We start from the raw sequence: 18264 nt of genomic DNA on the forward strand, positions 1-18264 counted from the left end.
GAGAATTGGGTGAGGGTTTGAGGCGCTTGAAGGAAGAATCATGTGTTCATGAAATGCTTTCTGTGATGCTTTTGTGTGTGAAGAGCAGCACATAAATTTCACATCATTCGCTCTGTCTATTGGCAGTATTTTTTCTGTCAGCTCTGCAGAAACACTTGGGGGAAAAAAAAATACCAATCGCTTTTCATTCATCAGCAACACTTTCACTGTGATTGCCAGAAGCCTCCCAATAGTGTGTACTTTCAATTTACTCTTTCTGCCTAAAACATCAAATCAAACAAGCAATATTTTTGTCAGGGTTCCTCAACACCCGGATTCCAAAAAAATATTCACTATAATCTCTGATCTTTTCTTTCAACCTATCAGGATTTAGTTCATGTACTGCATTTATATAGTCTATGGATTGTAAATATTTAGTGCATGTGTTCATTGTGTCTTATAAGCATGACTCCCTCAAGAGCTCAGGCTGCCTGTGGTTATGTTGATGTGTATTACAGACTGATGTGAAGGAAGCGGTCATTTGCTATTAACATGACTCAGGGAGGAAGTGGTAAGGAACAGTCCACTCAGTTTGTTCAGGTAGTGGTCATGAAGTTGTCAGTACCTCTCACCCCCCCCCCCCCCCCCCCCTTTATGCATTCCTTTCTCCAAACCATCCAATACTGCTCTAATTAAAGCCAAAACTATGGCTAAAACTGTTATTTACCACATTTGCAAAGGAAGCATTGCATACAATGATACATCAAAAGTATAATTCAAATCTATTAATATATTTACTGACATATCATTTGAGACCGCTGCAATAAATATTCCAATTAAACTTTATTTGTAGTACTACTTGTGCACATTGCACATTTCTTAATGTTAAACCCAAAATATGTTTTAATGTCACTATTGATGAGGATTGTATGATCTTTGAATAATATTGGTGTTTAAATGCAAGATATTTTGAATTGTACCAAGGGCTCTAACTGAGGGGGGATGCGGGGGGATGATATTTCCCTGGTTGAAAAAATAGGTGTGTTCGACCTGAAGCGGCGCTGTGCAGAATGATCAGTGTATGACATCACAATACCGCGAGAGCTATAAGAGAGCAGACGGATCCTTAAGCTTTCGAATAGCTCTCACGGCTCTTTGATGTCATAGACTGATCATTCTTCACAGCGCCGCTTCAAGTCGAACACACCTAATGACAAATAGCATCCCCTCTGTAAAGCCACAAATCCCCCCTTACCACCCATGTGTATCGAAATGGAAGCTTCTATATTGATACAGCAGCAAATGCCATGACGCAGGTTTGAAAAAGAAACAGAACAGAAAAGACCATTTTAAGTTTAAATGTTAAAGACATTTTTTGCACCTCTTAATTACTCTTGAATGATATTATTATTGTTGTTGTTGTTATTGAGTTTACAGGGTATGGTCGTTTTGCTGTTGTAAACACTACTGTTGTTGTTGTAGAAAAAAATATTCCTATCTGATTTAAAATACAATTCTATTCTAATCCTGTTCTGAATTTATACATTTTTTTAATGATAATGATTATAAAAACAGGATTGATAAGTATAATTCGGAGGACGAGAAAATCAGTATAAGCCTGTTTTACCAGTGTTGTGATAATTATTTTTAAGGCACTCTACGTTTTTTAAATAAATACTGTAGTTTTTAGTCAGATAACATAAAAAAGACATCTCGGCGTGCTTTAAACTTTTTCCAATTAAACAGCAAGAACGAAAGAGAACAAGCACATTTGTTTTTATTGCTGTGTGTAGAACTACGTTAGCTGCATTTTTTATATTTAATATAAATTTTAATAAAATGTAAATTCATCCCCCGCACTTTATTCAAGCTCGAGCAGGTGTTTTCACACAGAGGTTTCTAGATTGAAATCTAGATTTAAATTAAAAGAGACATGACCTGATGTTTTATTTGTATCCAAAATAAGGAGATATGAATATCAGGAGAGCTGAACACTCTTGTGCAGTGCATGTTTCATTCATACTCAAAGCCAGAGGGCGCTCTCACGCAGAAACTTTTGACATGCAGGAAATCCCTAACATGGACAAACTAACACAGCTATAGCTGTAGCTGAGCTGAATAAAAAGCGTTTTTACTGATGAAACATGAAGAAAATAAACACACGGTTGCAAAAATATATGGTTTATGCATGTTTTTCAAGTTAATGTAACATAAAACGTAATATGTAATTTAAAGCAAATAGTTTAATTTAGCTCAAAGGGAATCATTTATGATTTTATAGGGAATTTGAACAGACAGAGGCGGCAGCAATTCATTGACCAAGCCATATAACATCAAGTCATTCAATAGTTATTAAAAAGACATACATAATATGTGCTTAAAACATGATAGTCTAATGTGTGGGTTACATACATAATATGGGGATGTGCATAGAAATGTCCTTTTAGGATGATTTTAGGTGCATATGAAAAAGAAAGTCTCTGTGTAGTTCTATGGAGAACGTGAAGACATGTTCTTTGTGCAAAGGAATTTCAGTCTAAGTCTTTGTCTTGTATGGGTGGAGACCTACCCAAGAAAGTCTGTAGCTCGTGATTTCTATCACAGATTTACATGTGACGGCCATCTCTTTGACCATCAATTTTGATTACTTGCTCCCAAATTTGATGATTTCCTTCCTGAATTGGAATTATCAATAAGTGTTCTTTTGTCTTAATGTTGCAAGCTGTTTTGTAAAAGAAGCTTGGTTAGGCTTTCTTCAGATGGCTGGAGATAGGAATCTGATTTAGGACGTCCTGTTGGGCCTCTCTGGAATTTCAGCTTCTCATGTTTCGATGTTCTGATCGAATCTTAACATTGTCTGATTTGGTATCTGATATCCTACATTATCTTCAGGTAAATAAATAAATAAACTATATGAAAAATGCAGTACTGACTGACATATTATTTAGTATAGAAACTATAAAATATATTTCCTGAATTATTATGTGATAAAAATGGGAAAAGGGTGTTCGTAGTAGCCTTTATAAAACAATCATAAAATTGTCATTAGGAAAACCTTGAACAAAAATATTGTTGTCCCTTGCTGCAGCTAACCGTGCTTCCACAGGCTACACACAGCTATATAAACAACAGCTGTGCATGATCTCTTCAAGCCGTTCTCGTAAAATAATAATAATTCAATAATATAAATTTACAAGCACACCGCTCCGCTGAGAACTCAGCCGCGGACGTTATTGAAGGCATCCTAAAGGTGTCTGAACGTGAGGGATCGTCCTGGATGAGATCGTCAGGTGAAAGGTCATCATGTGGATAATTTAATTTACGGCTAAACTAATATTCATTAATTTTACTAATAGTTAGATTGGACAGGCCTTCACAAAAGGGCGTTTAATTACAAAAAAATAAAAATAAATTGCCTTGAGAAAAGGGCACTTTGGGCATCAAGGGGAAAAGAGGCAGGTGCTCAAGCACCCACCGCACCCTCCTCTGCACGTGCCTGATGTATATTATTTAAATATACTATTATTATTTAAAACTTATTGTAACACTTTATTTCGATAGTCCACTTTAGACATTCTACTAACAGTAAGTAACTTTGCAACTACATGTCAACTAACAGTCATTATAATATTAGTAGACTGTCTGCTTGATACCTTCTAACACTTTACTTTGATGGGTCCACAACATACATGCAGTGTTGGGTGTAACGCGTTATGCGTTACTGCAATTAAATTATCAACTGAAAAATAAAGTAAGGGATAACTGTTCATTTTTAGGTAATTTAAAAACAGTACATAATTTAAACAGTTTTAAAATTAATATTAAATTTGAAATCTAAATTTAACATTTAAAGATAAAATTGAATGCAGCGGCTTTAACCCTCTGCGCACCGGCACGTTCACTTTCAGATTTTCCTGATTCGCAGAGAAACCTTAAATACTCAGATACATATATTAAAAAGCTTGAAGTGTCTCATTTTAAATGAACAAATTAAAATAAAATATGAATATTTCTGATTATGTAATCCGTCTGAAAGTAAAGCGAGGTACAGTCTTGCCTGTATATGAAGCTTGAAATGTCTACTTTTAAAGGAACGAATTCAAATCGAAAACGATCATTCTCTGATTATGTAATCCGTATGAAACTAAAGCGAGGCACAGTCTTTCTTGAAGTGAAGCTTGAAGTGTCTACTTTTAAATGAACGAATTCAAATCGAAAACGAATATTATCTGATTATGTAATCCGATTTTAAGATGTAGCCTAATTAGCGATTTGAGTAACTAAGTTAATTTTTAGACAGAGTACTTAAAGTAATTTAAATACAATATTGATGATGTAATTAGTAATAGTAATTAATTACTTTTTGAAAGCAACTTACCCAACACTGCATACAACATACTGACTATGAGAAACTTTGCAAGTATATGTCAACTTATTCTACTAACCCTAAACCTACCCTATTGAGAGTTAGTAGACATGTAGTTGCAAATTAATGAGAATTAGTTGACATGTAGTTAAAATGTAGTTAAAGTTACTTATAATTAGTAGAATGTCCAAAGTGGACTATCGAAATAAAGTGTAACCAACTTATGCAATTGAAGTGTTAAAATTGTCTAATTTACGAACTAAATAACAGCGATTGGCCAATCAGAACTTGGTAGGGTAACAAGCTGCGCACAAACTGAAGCAAGTGTAACAAATTAGCTCAAGTGAGATGAAAATAATAAATCATAACGGGTTGTTATCAATTATATATTCATCTTCAGGAATTACCTGTAGCATTAATAGTACAATAAAATGATTTGTTCGTCTGCAGTATGGACAGTTTTAATCGTCTATTGACTCTAAGGAAAATTATTTATCTGGCCACGAAGAATAATTTCCTTACTAGTACATTGCTCGTAACAAAACCAGAACGTTAAAGTGACCTCGTTCTGTGAGCAGCAGACACAGACAACCAAGCGTGAATACAGATGGATGTTTATTAAACTACACTACAGGGGAACATGCAACATCGAACTAGACACAAACATACACACAGTAAACATAGATGCCAACGCAAGGAAGGCATAGAGAGAGAGAGAGAGAGAGAGAGAGAGGGGGAGTGCTCACGCGCAAGAGATTAGAGTGTAATGGCAGGATTTACCCATCACTTAAACACAACCTGTTAGAACCATCAGAGAATCACATCACCTTAATTAAGAGGGGTCGAAGCCTAGAAGCGCATCTAAATAGTTAACAAGCGGTTACTTGCACTGGTTTTGTTGATGGTGAGTAAAGTGTCCTGCTGCATGTATAATGCGTAGATTCCTGATGAATTCCTTTAGGACTGAAAGCTTCGTCATTCCTGCCATGGGTTGATTGGTCTGAAGTGAATCGACAAAGTTACTGGACTTAAAACTGCTAGAAGCTCGGACTCCCCCCGAAAGGGGAGTCATGAGATTTCCAAGGTGATATGTGCCTCTCCAGGGCACCGAAAGTAAAAACAGAAGAGCTCGCATTTTTGGGTGTGGGAAAAGTATCTGGTTTCCCTGTAACACCCATTTTGGTTAGTTTGACAAATAACAAGGCACATAGTTTCAACGGGAAAGCGTTTAATTGTCCCACTTGACAGCTCATTTGCATGTTTTATGACTGTTCTGCTCAATCGGTGTAATTCTTCCCACATTACAGTAAAAATAGTATGATGCATTTCACGATCACATAGTGTACTTCATTGTTTGAGAAATAAGAGCGGACCATTTTGATATCAAGAAAGAGACATCTAAAAGATATTAAACCAGAGATACATTCATACAACTGAATATGAGTCTTTAGAGCTTACTAATACAAATAACGAGTGGTCACACAAACAACACATGCATATACCAGATACCTTTGTAACTGATTAATTATGGTCTAAATAAAGTAAATGTCTCTATGCGACAGTGTCGCGATAGACAGCGTCACTGATTATAATAAATAGAACCTCATTGTATTTTGTTGCGTCGTGCCGCTCACGCCCAGTGTAGATGGTGTAAGTCTGACTGGGGAAGAAATGGATGATCCTGTAGCCACAATCAAAATTTTACTGTTACTAATGTCTTTGTGTGTCATTCTTCGCCTGAAAGATGGCGAATAAAAAAAAGAGGTTGAAGCTGGCAAAATGAAATATGTACATCTTCAAAGTTTTTGGAGCCAGTAGATTTGGACCATACAACCAAGTTGAGTTACGGTTTGCAAAGGTAACTCCCGATTGTCTGTGTTACACTCGTATATATGTGCCCGAAGCTGTTCCACAGTATACCATATATGCTCCATTGTATTTTGGGACCGCCATCTTTTACCACATGTGTCAATGAAGGTGATCAATAGCTTGTCATGCATGTATTCCTAGCTCCTGAACAAAGTCTTTTCCATATATGGGTTTTTCAAACCTTAAATAGTCCACTCAGTTTACGGCTCACTGCAATCCTTAACACACACCCGTTTCACACAGTCAGACTAATAATAGAGACTAATAATAGTAGATAATAGTATAATAGTTTCATCTTATAAATAGGCATAATTCTTCTTATAAATAGGCATAATTCTATGTATTATATTAATTCAAGATTAATACAAATCTTCTGCACCCCCCAAACCATGCTCCATATGCTCCAAGTCTCAAATTGAACCAATCCCATGTTTGACCATCTCTTCCAACATTTGCTCTAACCTCAGTTCTTAAATTTTTTTATTTAATCATAACTTCACTAAATGCTCCTCCAGATGCAGTATTATTTGGTATATAAGTACAACATTGATCTCCAAACACAAACTCCTCCTTTGTTCGCCAAAAGCCAATTAAGAGCTTGTCTATTTTGCCACGTCATTCTGCTTGTTTCATGCATTTGTTATCCTAACAACGTTAATGCATCATCAGTATAATTAATAAATCTTTGTTGATTATAATAAATATGATTAATCCATTCTGTATTTTTGTTTTGTGAAATCCAAATAAATATTGATTCAAAACCTGATTTAACTTCATCTCTTGCCTTAAACTCATATGGAATTCCTCTAGGTTGTCCAATTGAATCTATATATACATTAGGGTCTGGTTTATAAGCGCTTCTAGTTCTGTTGTTTTCATTATTTGCTTTTTGTTCTGTTCCCCATTGTGCCATGGTAATTTCTTGAAGTAATCATACTCTACATATCTACATACCAGATAATAGCACATTTTCCTTTAAATTCGCCTAAATCATGTGTTCCTTTGGATTTATGAAAACATTCATATTTTTGTTTGTAATCTATGCTATACCATTTTGGAATTTCTACTGTTTTTTTTTTTCTTCCTATTTTCATATTTTAGTTCTCATCACAATACAAACACCAACTTCCCCAGTATGCTCTACTAAAATAGTCTGTTAATTTAGAATTTCCCAGAAATCCAAGGCATTCAGATGAGTGATATGGCCTTGCAAAATCTTCTAAATAACAAAAATTGCTATTAAATTTAGCACATTTTAGATAATCATGAGGATTTGGTACTGCTATTACTTTGTTTAAAGGAGATTTGGAGCACAGCAATCGATTTTCTTTTCCTGTCTCTCTAGCAGTAATGGTTGCCCATCTATACCACTCATTATTTTGTGCGATTTCCCATAATTAATTGTCTTCACTTATTTCATCATCATTTTGGATATCATAATCAGTGTTTCTACGATATGTGGATGTCCTTTGTTCTGTTGAGTTGGTATCATTATTGGTTTTGTTCAAAGGCTGAAAAGTTAATGGAAGGGAAGTCGGGCTGTTTTCCGTTGGTTGAGCTTGGACTTGCATTATTAGATGCACTAGGCATATGATGGTCATTGTCCATGCTGTTATGTATATTTTTCTCATTTGTGGGAGTATCTTCACTTGGTATAGCCCCTTGTTGATCCTTTTCGGAGTTTCTAGTACTGTGCTCTCTTTCATTTTCCTCTTCTGTATTTCCTGTTTCAATTTCCTGTTTTCTTCGCTTTTACTTTGGGTACTCTGGTGCAGTGGTTTAAACAACAAGGATATTGGTCCCCATATTTAACATCAGTGGTGGATGAATTTTTGTCCTCCTGTGAAATTTGCGCCAAACATAATGTTAGAAAAGGTATAAGTCGAGTCAAGTCACCTTTATTTATATAGCGCTTTTAACAATGTAAATTGTGTCAAAGCAACTGCAGAATATCAAAAAAGGAAAATAGTGTGTCAATAATGTAAAATGAAAAGATATAAAAAAAGATTTTCAGTTAAAGGCATTTCATTATTGAATTCAGTGATGTCATCATCCAGCTCAGTTCAGTTTAAATAGTGTCTTTGCAATCAGGTCGACGATATCGCTGGAAATTAAGTGTCCACAACTAAGCAAGCCAGAGGCGACAGCGGCAAGGAACCAAAACTCCATCGGTGACAGATGGAGAAAAAACCTTGGGAGAAACCAGGCTCAGTCGGGGGGCCAGTTCTCCTCTGGCTAAACGAACCAGCAGTTGAATTCCAACTGCATGCAGCAAAGTCAGATTGTAAGGGCTCAGCTGGTTCCAGTGGTCTTTCCTGATGGCTGTCTAAGTGGCGGGGTCCTCACTGGGGATCTGTCTCTGGCGTTCATCTCGGTGTCCTGGTCTCCGCTGACATTTAGGGCTGCAGAGGTCGTCTCTGGGTGCTGATCCACCATCTGATCTGGATACGGACTGGATCTGGTGACTGCAGTGACCATCTGGGCTGGATATGGTCCGGATCGGGTGGCTACGGTAACTGGGGATATATCCCCGGGGCTCATCCAGGTGTCCGGCCTCCGCCGACGATCAGGGCCACATACATCATCTCCCAGGGCCAATCCACCATCTGATCCGGACACGGACTGACAACAGACAAATATTAGCATAGATGACATTCTTCTTATGATGTAACGAGTACATCATGTGTTATGGGGTGTGTTCCTGGTTCCGGTTGATCTAATTAATGCAGCCTAACAATCCTTTAACGGATTTGAAGAATAGAAGTGTTTTAGTGTGTTATGTGTAAACCAGGTTAAAGAAATGTGTCTTTAATCTAGATTTAAACTGACAGAGTGTGTCTGCCTCCCGAACAGTATTAGGTAGATTGTTCCAGAGTTTGGGTGCTAAATAGGAAAAGGATCTGCCGCCCACAGTCGATTTTGATATTCTAGGTATTATCAAATGGCCAGAGTTTTGAGAACACAGCAGACGTGGAGGACTATAATGTGATAAGAGCTCGCTCAAGTACTGAGGAGCTAAGCCATTCAGGGCTTTATAAGTAATTAACAAGATTTTAATACCTATACGATGTTTGATGGGGAGCTAATGCTGTGTTGACAAAACCTGGCTAATATGGTCATACTTCCTGGTTCTAGTAAGGACTCTAGCTGCTGCATTTTGTACCAACTGTAATTTGTTGATCAAGCGTGCAGAACAACCACCCAATAAAGCATTACAATAGTCTAACCTTGAGGTCATAAACGCATAAATTAGTATTTCTGCATTTGACGTTGAGAGCATAGGTCGCAATTTAGATATGTTTTTGAGATGGAAAAACGCAGTTTTACAGATGCTAGAAACGTGGCTTTCAAATGAAAGATTGCTAGTACTGAAACAATTAAGAATAAAACAAAGATTAGGGTGCGTCTACCATCCACAATTGCAGGGTATGGTTGAGAAATTAAATGGTACACTTAAAGCTAAAATTAAGAAAATATGTGCATGTACTAAACTTAACTGGGTTGATGCATTGCCTCTTGCATTAATGAGTTATCGTATGCAAATTAACAGAAGTACGCACTTAACACCACATGAATTGCTTACGGGTCAACCCATGCCTGCGCCATTCTATAGGGGTCCCTATAAAGGACCCCCACTAGAACAATTGTAAATGGAACTTAGAGCCTATATGAAGAAACTAACTGCAATACATAAAGCTATCTATTTACAGGAAACAAGAAATCAGCAGCCTAAGGAGGAAGCAGAGGCAGCTTGTCCAATTGTTCCAGGGGACTTAGTGTATCTGAGAGTATTCAGGAGAAAGTGGAACGAACCCAGGAGAGAGGGACCCTATAAAGTGGTAACGGCTACTCCAAAAGCAGTCCAAGTTGAAGGAAGTAATACCTGGTATCATTTAAAGACCCATCTCTTTAACCTGGCTTACACATAATACACTATCACATTTCTATAATTCAAATCCGTTAAAGGATTGTTAGGCTGCATTAATTAGGTCAAACGGAACCGGGAACACTTCCCAAAACACCTGATGTACTTGTTACATCGTTAGAAGAATGGCATCTACGTTAATATTAGTCTGTTTCTTTCTTATTCCGAGGTCACTGTAGCCACCCAGATCCAGACTGTATCCAGATCAGATGGTCACTGCAGCCACCCGGATCCAGTCCGTATCCAGATCAGATGGTGGATCAACACCTAGAGATGACTTCTACAGCCAGGACACCTAGATGAGCCCCAGAGACTGATCCCCAGTGAAGACCCTGTCTCCAAAACGGCCATTGGGACAAGACCACAGGAACCAGATGAGTCCTGTGCACAATCTGATTCTGCTGTAGCCTAGATTTAAACTGCTGATTTTGTCTGGACAGAGGAGAATGACACTATTTTGACAAACTATTTCCCTACAAATAATATTGACTTGACTTGAAATAAATATATTTCACATACATTTAAGTATATTTATTTTCCACAGCCTTGGTGAGCATAAGAAATTTTCAAAAACATTCAAACATCTTAGCTATACTGTATATAATCTTACCTACACACACACACACACACACACACACGCACACAGTCATGCACATACATAAGTTTAAACTGAAGGGCTAAGCTTTTGTTGCCCTTTTTTTGTGATGTATGAAAGGCCAGTGTGGTTTGCGGGCAGTGAATCGAGCTCTCTAACAACACACACAGCAGTCATGATTTCCAGCACTGACTGACTCAGCATGAATAAAGAGCTTCATGAAAATGTGTCCATAATTACCCTATCTCTCTCAAGGTGTCCTTATCCATTCATCTGTTTTTTTTTCTCTTTCTTTTAAAAAAAATCTTCCTTTGGTGTAGAAACAACTTTATTTCCATTTTAATGCAAAAGCGCTGAATGCATTACATGGGGTCCAAAAGTCTGGGACCTCTAGTGAAAAAGCCTCATATTTTGCTTTTTTTTTTCTTTCAGATTTTTTAAACATTTCTCAATTTATATTCTCAGCATAACTGAAATATTAACACGAGTTATAGAATATGTTTGGTTCATCTTCCTTTAAAGCTTTAATGGCTGCAGCACTCAAACTTCACTGGTTTTAATAAAATGTGATGAGCAGCATAATTTGAGCATTTTTTTTTCCAGGTTTAAATTAGATTTTGAATCCCAGATTGATCTTCATCTCAGTATTTTGGACCTCAGAGTAAAACACGAGCCAAAGACTGTGTGAGACATTCTTAACAGCTTGGTTTGGGTGTCACTCGTTCTCTGTTCTGTTTCTGTAAATGACACTAACACGTACAATAACATTTGGGTTGTTTGTCATTTGGGCTCTGGTGAGGACAAGCGTACATTATTGTGAGAAATATGGAAATGAGTATAGTACAAGTTGTGAAGGAATACATTATGCCATGGAGTAAGTGAAGTTTCATTTGAATTTATGAGAGAGCGCTATCTGCCAAAACACCACACATAAACACACACACACACACACAGAAAGAGGGGGTGAGAGAGAGAGAGAGAAAGAGAGAGAGAATAAATAGCTGACTTTGGTATACTGGAGGCAAAATGAGGTTATGGGCATCCAATAAACTTTGCAACAAGGTTAGAGTCACATAGCAGGACAACATTCTTATCATCACAGTATGCGTGTGTAGGATTGACCTTTACTATACTGTATTACAGTTAGTTCCGGTCATCTAATTTGATTGGTTGTGTTAACAGTGTTTTAAGAAGACTGACAGCACTGGGACTTTTCACCTTTTGTTTCAATCCACCTGTCTGGGTTTGTTCCACACATACTGTCTGTCTGCCATTTTACTTCATGCTACATAGTTATACCAGTAGGTGGTGCTGAGTGACTGCCTTTATGAGTGAGTCACTGAATCATTTACTCACATGATTTGTTCAAAAATACTGGTTCATTCCGGAACAAAACACCACTACTATGTTACTCAGATATACATAGCAACTAATTAGGGGTTCAAGCACATAGTGCTGAAACCCTATTGTAATTGTAAGGATTTTTTTTTATTATTATTTTTCTCCGGTAAAACTGATCATGCAGCCCAAACTGTAAGGCCTAGCGAGCTGAAACTTGGTCAAATGGTAGTAGTATTGCTCACTATCGCCCTATTGGGGGCGCTATAGCGATACAGAACGAGAAACCGCTCATAACTCCTAGACCAGTGGTCGGCAACAGGCAATAATATATTATAACAATAATATCTGGCCCGCGCCCGTAGCCAGATTATTTTGATAGCGGCTGGTTCTGAAATAGATCTGTCATGACAGCAACAGTTACTCACAATCAGAGTATGTGAGCGGAGCGCGAGTGGAGCGGTGTGAATTAGAATGGAGCAAAGAGTGGATTTTTTAAAAGTCGGAGTGTCGTGGTTTTCACTCGCTCCAAGAGCGCTCCATAACCGCTCCTTCACAAGTACAATTCATGCCAACGACCCGTAATATAACTGCATATTTAGCAAGAATTCACGTTAAACATATTTAGCTAGCTAGACAGAAAAGGATCACTGAAATCAGAAAGAATGTGAAGGCTATGATGACTGCAGTGGACATGAGCGGGAAGTTATATTTCTCAAGGAATTTGTTCCTTCTGAATATTTTCAGCTGACAGCTGACTTTTTTTTCTCAGAATTGCGTGATATAAACTCGCAATTGTGACTTAAAAAGTCATAATTCTGAGATATAAACTCGCAATTCTGAGAACATATCAGTCTTCCCCCCCCCCTCAAAACTGGACTTTAAGTCCCAATTCTGACTTTATAACTCGCAATTGCGAGTTCATATCTCACAATTCTGTGAAAAAAAGAAGAAAAAAAGTCAGAATGGTGAGATAAAAAGTCGCAATAGGCTTTTTACATTTTTTATTCAGTTGCGGAAACGGGCTTCCATAGAACTGTGATATTTCAAACATACTGAAATACTTTAGACGTGGAGCGGTGTTTCTGATATCAGTGAGTGCGGAGTGGAGCGGGAGCGGAGTGATTATTAAATGCGCGGAGGGGAAATTGTTGACACTCCACTCCATTCACATACTCTGATCGGACACTTTTTGTTAATTACTGTCGCAGGATTTTACACAGAGTAACAGCTCACTACCAGTTACAAAATACACTGTAACAGTCACTCACAGGCAATTCTAGTTTAATTTTTCATCAATTAATATCTTACATTATCTTTCGACTATGTTCTGGCCCGCCATCTAGTGGTGAATTTTTTTTTTTGGCCCGATGCCAAACTTACTTGCCGACCCCTGCCCTAGACTGTTTGTGCAAATCTTTCCACAATTTTGAAATTTGTCCAAAACCTACTTTTGCGAAGTAGTCCTAGGTTTTTTACCCGATCAGAACCAAACCAGTGCAGAAATATTCTTTGGACAGTGAGTATCAATAATTATCAAAAAAAGTTGAAATTTCGACTCACTGTCGCATAGGGACACCAAAATGTTAATAAGGGGAGGGGCCAGTTTTACTACAATGGATATAACTCATGAATGGAATGAGATGTCTTTGCCAAACTCAGCAGACATTTGTACGAGCTCAATTTTTGGTCAAATCAAAAACATGGCGCAGCTCTGCCACTTGGTGGTGCTATAAGACTGAAAAAAAACATATAAACAGCTATAATTAGGCAACCATTGGTCCGATCGACTTGAAAATTGTCATGCCATGTCTTGGTCCAAAGGGGCACAAGTGTTTATGAGGACATTGGTGTATCTAAAAAAATATGGCCGCCATCAGCTAATAAAATTTGAGCCCCTATTAGACAAGGTTATCAGAGGCCGATAGGAACAAAACTCGGTGGGTATGTTCGTCTCAAGGCTCTAAAGGTCTGTAAGAATTTTGAAAGAAATCGGCCATTAGGGGGCGAAATTTCATTTTTCAAGTACATAAATGATTGTATATTGCACAATGTTTCACACATACACTCAATATTTATAATCCTTTGAAAGACCTTCTCATGCTGAGAAACTTTGCCTAAAGAACCATTGCTGTCAATCATATTGTTCATTAAATATTCACAAATGTCAAAAATCTACTTTTGCGAACTAATCCCTGGTTTTTCGCTCAATCTCGATCAAACCACTGCAGTGCAATTCTCTGGACTCTCTAGATCAATAATTATCAAACAAAATGTTGAATTCTGTCCTTTAGTTACCTATAACAAAGTAATTTAGTAAAGGGGCATGGCCAAATATACCCAAAAGCCTATAAAACCTAAACGAAAACTCAAAACTTTATGAAACTTGGTGAAGACATGTGTCAGACGACTCTTAACAAGCCTACAAAGTTTCATGGAGATCGGACTATAGTTGGTGCTATAACAGTTAAAAAGGCCTTAAAAACACAATGGGTCTCATTTATCAGTCTAACTTAGAAACAAGTGCAGATCCGAGCGCACAAATCAATTTACGATAGAGCTCACGTGTGATTTATGAAACATTCGTATGCCGCCAATCCCATCGTACGAAAGATCGCACATTGATAAATGTGGCGGCTGAAAACAATTGTCATTTGAATGTTACACCCCTACAACACCCCGGTTTAGAAGCCTCGCCCCTAAAGTTTACGACACAAAGAAACATAACCCGGCCAAAAAGAGGAAGCAATTTCATGAAAGAGAAATTGATTTTATTCCAAAACAGCCTTTAACTTTATAATTACAAACAATGGCATTAATTTATATGTATATTAAATATATTTAATATAGGCCTACATATAAATTAAATATAACAAAACATTTATAAACATTATAAACACTAGCCTATATAGATTATTTAGTTCTCCTTAATCCACAGCAAACCCTTTAAATTTGTATTACAGAACAAGAATAAAAAAAAAAAATAGTAACTATAAAATGTTATATTAAATTATGAAGTAAAACACAAATTAGGTTATAGTGGCATTCATTATAAACAGAATACAACGTCAAGATTAAATTAATTTATTAAAGCAAAACTAAACAGCATTGGGCTCACAAGCCTCTCTACTTTACTTATGGATTCATGCTAAAACATTATAAAATCACTGTTATAACATTTGAAATCTCATTGAGTCAAAGTTTACCATTTTGCTCATACAAACATATCAGTTTTTACAATTTTGCCAGATTCTGATAACAGTGAAACCTGAAAATGACATCTAAACTCTTAAAGAGAGAAGACTTGCAATAGGTTTTGTGTTACCTATCACTTATTTCAAATATCTATATCTGCAACAAAATGTGTGTGCATGTATGTCTGTGTATGTGTGCCTATGTGTGTGTGTGTGTGTGTGTGTGTGCTTATAGAGTATTAATATGCTAGTTTAATCATTTAATTTCAGTGTGTGTGTAGGTGTGTTGTGTGTCTGTGAGCCTATTCTCCATTTTGGACGTGTTTAACTGTCAGCCATACATCCAGGTTGGCCAAGACCACCTTAAGTGCTTGAACCCTGGTAATCGCTGCTTACAGCTATATTTCTGTATTTGTTTTTCGTTTGGAATATATATGTTTAATTGGCAGAGGAAAATAAGAGACAAAATAACCTGCTGTATCATGTCTAAAATGTAAGTGAATAAACATCATTTTTTGTCTGTTTAACTGTTTAAAATTACCTGCGGCACTTGGCCTGTGGCCTAGTGCTTACGGCCGAATCACAGCCCTGAGATATTCAAAACAAACGCAGTCTTACTTGTGCAGTATTTCTTACATTTAGTATATGTATGTATACGTGTTTGTGCTTGTCACTGGCACATATTCTTACTAGAAGCTCCTTTTTAAGGTTTGTACATTGCCAATGATGACTAAATAGCAGTTTTTTTTTATTGATGTACACTTGATTTCATGCCAGATCATGCGGACATTGTAGCTGCTAATTAAAGCACCAAAACTATTATTATTCTGGAAATTAGCTGTTGATTTGGTGTGTATTTAAAGTTTTTTTTTCTACAAAACTGTTGAAATACTGTAGCACTGAATGCACTGGTTTTAAATGCACAACTGTTGCTTTCATTCCTAGTAGCCCTGGATATGTACATAAATTATGCATACATGGTTTGCAAATTGCTGGGTTGGGAAAGAACAGGCTAAACTACAAGTTCTGCTCCGTGTCAGCTTTTTAGGCGGGTGATCCATATGGAGAAGATGCTGTTATCTCCATTCATAGTGATCCATGTGAACTCTCACTCAGTCTTTTCATATGCACAGTGGGACTGTATTTTCATATTTTATGGCACATCTGATTAAACTGACTTAACTGTGAATCCTAAAAATGCGGAGCTCATAAAATGTGTGTACACTTATATTGGAGTGTTTGTAGATGTTAATGAGAGTGTGGTTCTCCATGTGGGATGTTTGTAAATGTGTGTGTTAGTATGAGAAGTCTAAAGGGAGTGTGTATTAAAAACTTTTTTCTCTGTAGTATTTTATAAAAACCACACAGTAATGTATTTCTTATGTACCGTTTAATCGTTAATTCATCATTACCCCTACATTATTAATGCATTATGCATTGTTATGCAGTATCCATAGGCACAGATTTGAGAGTGGATGACATAAACATATTGGGCCAAAGAAGATGATTTCAGCATTAGCTGTATGTAAAGTGGTTCTTGCCTGTTAAATGCTTTGTATGCCAAAGACAGTGGTTTTGAACTTGATCCAAGCAGGGATGCAAGCCAGTGTAGGGAGTGGAGCTCAGGTGCTATACGTGTATCTATGAATGTTGAATATTGGCCAGTTAGCAGGTGCCCGGATCAGCTGCAGAAGCCTTATTGCATATGCTGAGAGTCCAGGAGTAACAGCAAAATCCTTTTAAAGCAGGTCAGCTGCATACTAATACAGCTGCAATCTACTTATATAGAGAATAGAGAAAGAATGAATCTTAAAAGATAAGTTATTCCAATAACACATTTCATATTAGTAATAAATCTGCAGTCTTAAAATTTGCTGTAGCTACCCTAGTGAAAAATAAATATACTAAAATGTATTTGAAAAACATTTATTTCATGCTAAGCATACTACGAATAGTTTTAAATATTTATGGGCATAATAAAAATACCCTGCAATTGTACTTTTGGTATACTAAACTGGTATTCTTAAAGTCTTCTTAATGCACTTTAATAGTTTGCAAGTAGGGCTGAGGTTCAACTAAATTTGATTGTGCTAAAGTGTAACTATTGCAACTAGGTACACTTTAAATATCTTGCATTTAAAGACTGATACTGGGATCATACAATGGTCATACAATCATACTAGGGTATTTTCAAGATTCATAATCATAAGAAAAGCACATTGGAATGATTTCTAAAGGATCATGTGACACTGAAGACAGGAGTAATGGCTGCTTAAAATTAAGCGTTACAATCACAGGAATATATTACATTTTTAAATATATAAAAAACAGATTTTTTTTTATTTTAATTTGTAATAATATTTCTGAATTATACTGTTTTTAGTACACTTTTGATCAAATAAGTGAAGCCTTCGTGAGTATAAGAGACTTTTTCCCAAAACAATAAAAATAACAATGGTATATAAATCATTTATTTGATATTTTTAGGTCTTTTGCTTGAAGTGAAAACCAACCTGTGCAACCTGTCTAACCTATGTAGACATTGTAAAGTCAACATCCTGCAATTTACAAACACACAAGCACCCCACACATTGTCTCAATATGAGAAATTGTGTTGATTTAAGTCAGAACTTCAATAAACCGAATCCCATGTGTTTTTGAGGGCCTAAAGCTTTGCAAACACCATTAAGACTAACCAAAATATCATCCTCTGTAACACACAGTTCAGTCAATAGCTCTGGGTCCACGGAGACCAGGAACTCATTTTACCTCTAAAAAGTGTCACAGGCGTCTACATCAATAGTCATTTTCTTAATAAATAATGAAATGATTGTGGAAATAGAGACTGTTTTTGAAGGCCTATAATCTCAAACACCTCTCTTCTCTTTCTCTTGGTCCTTCTGACGTACAAAAGCACCTTTACTGATAAGGGAAATGTTGCCTGTCCTGTCAGATGCTGTCGGTTTAACCTGTGTTGATGGGATACCATTGGTCCCTG

The sequence above is a fragment of the Barbus barbus genome (genome assembly GCF_936440315.1).
Source record: "Barbus barbus genome assembly, chromosome: 5".
Lineage (NCBI taxonomy): Eukaryota > Metazoa > Chordata > Actinopteri > Cypriniformes > Cyprinidae > Barbus > Barbus barbus.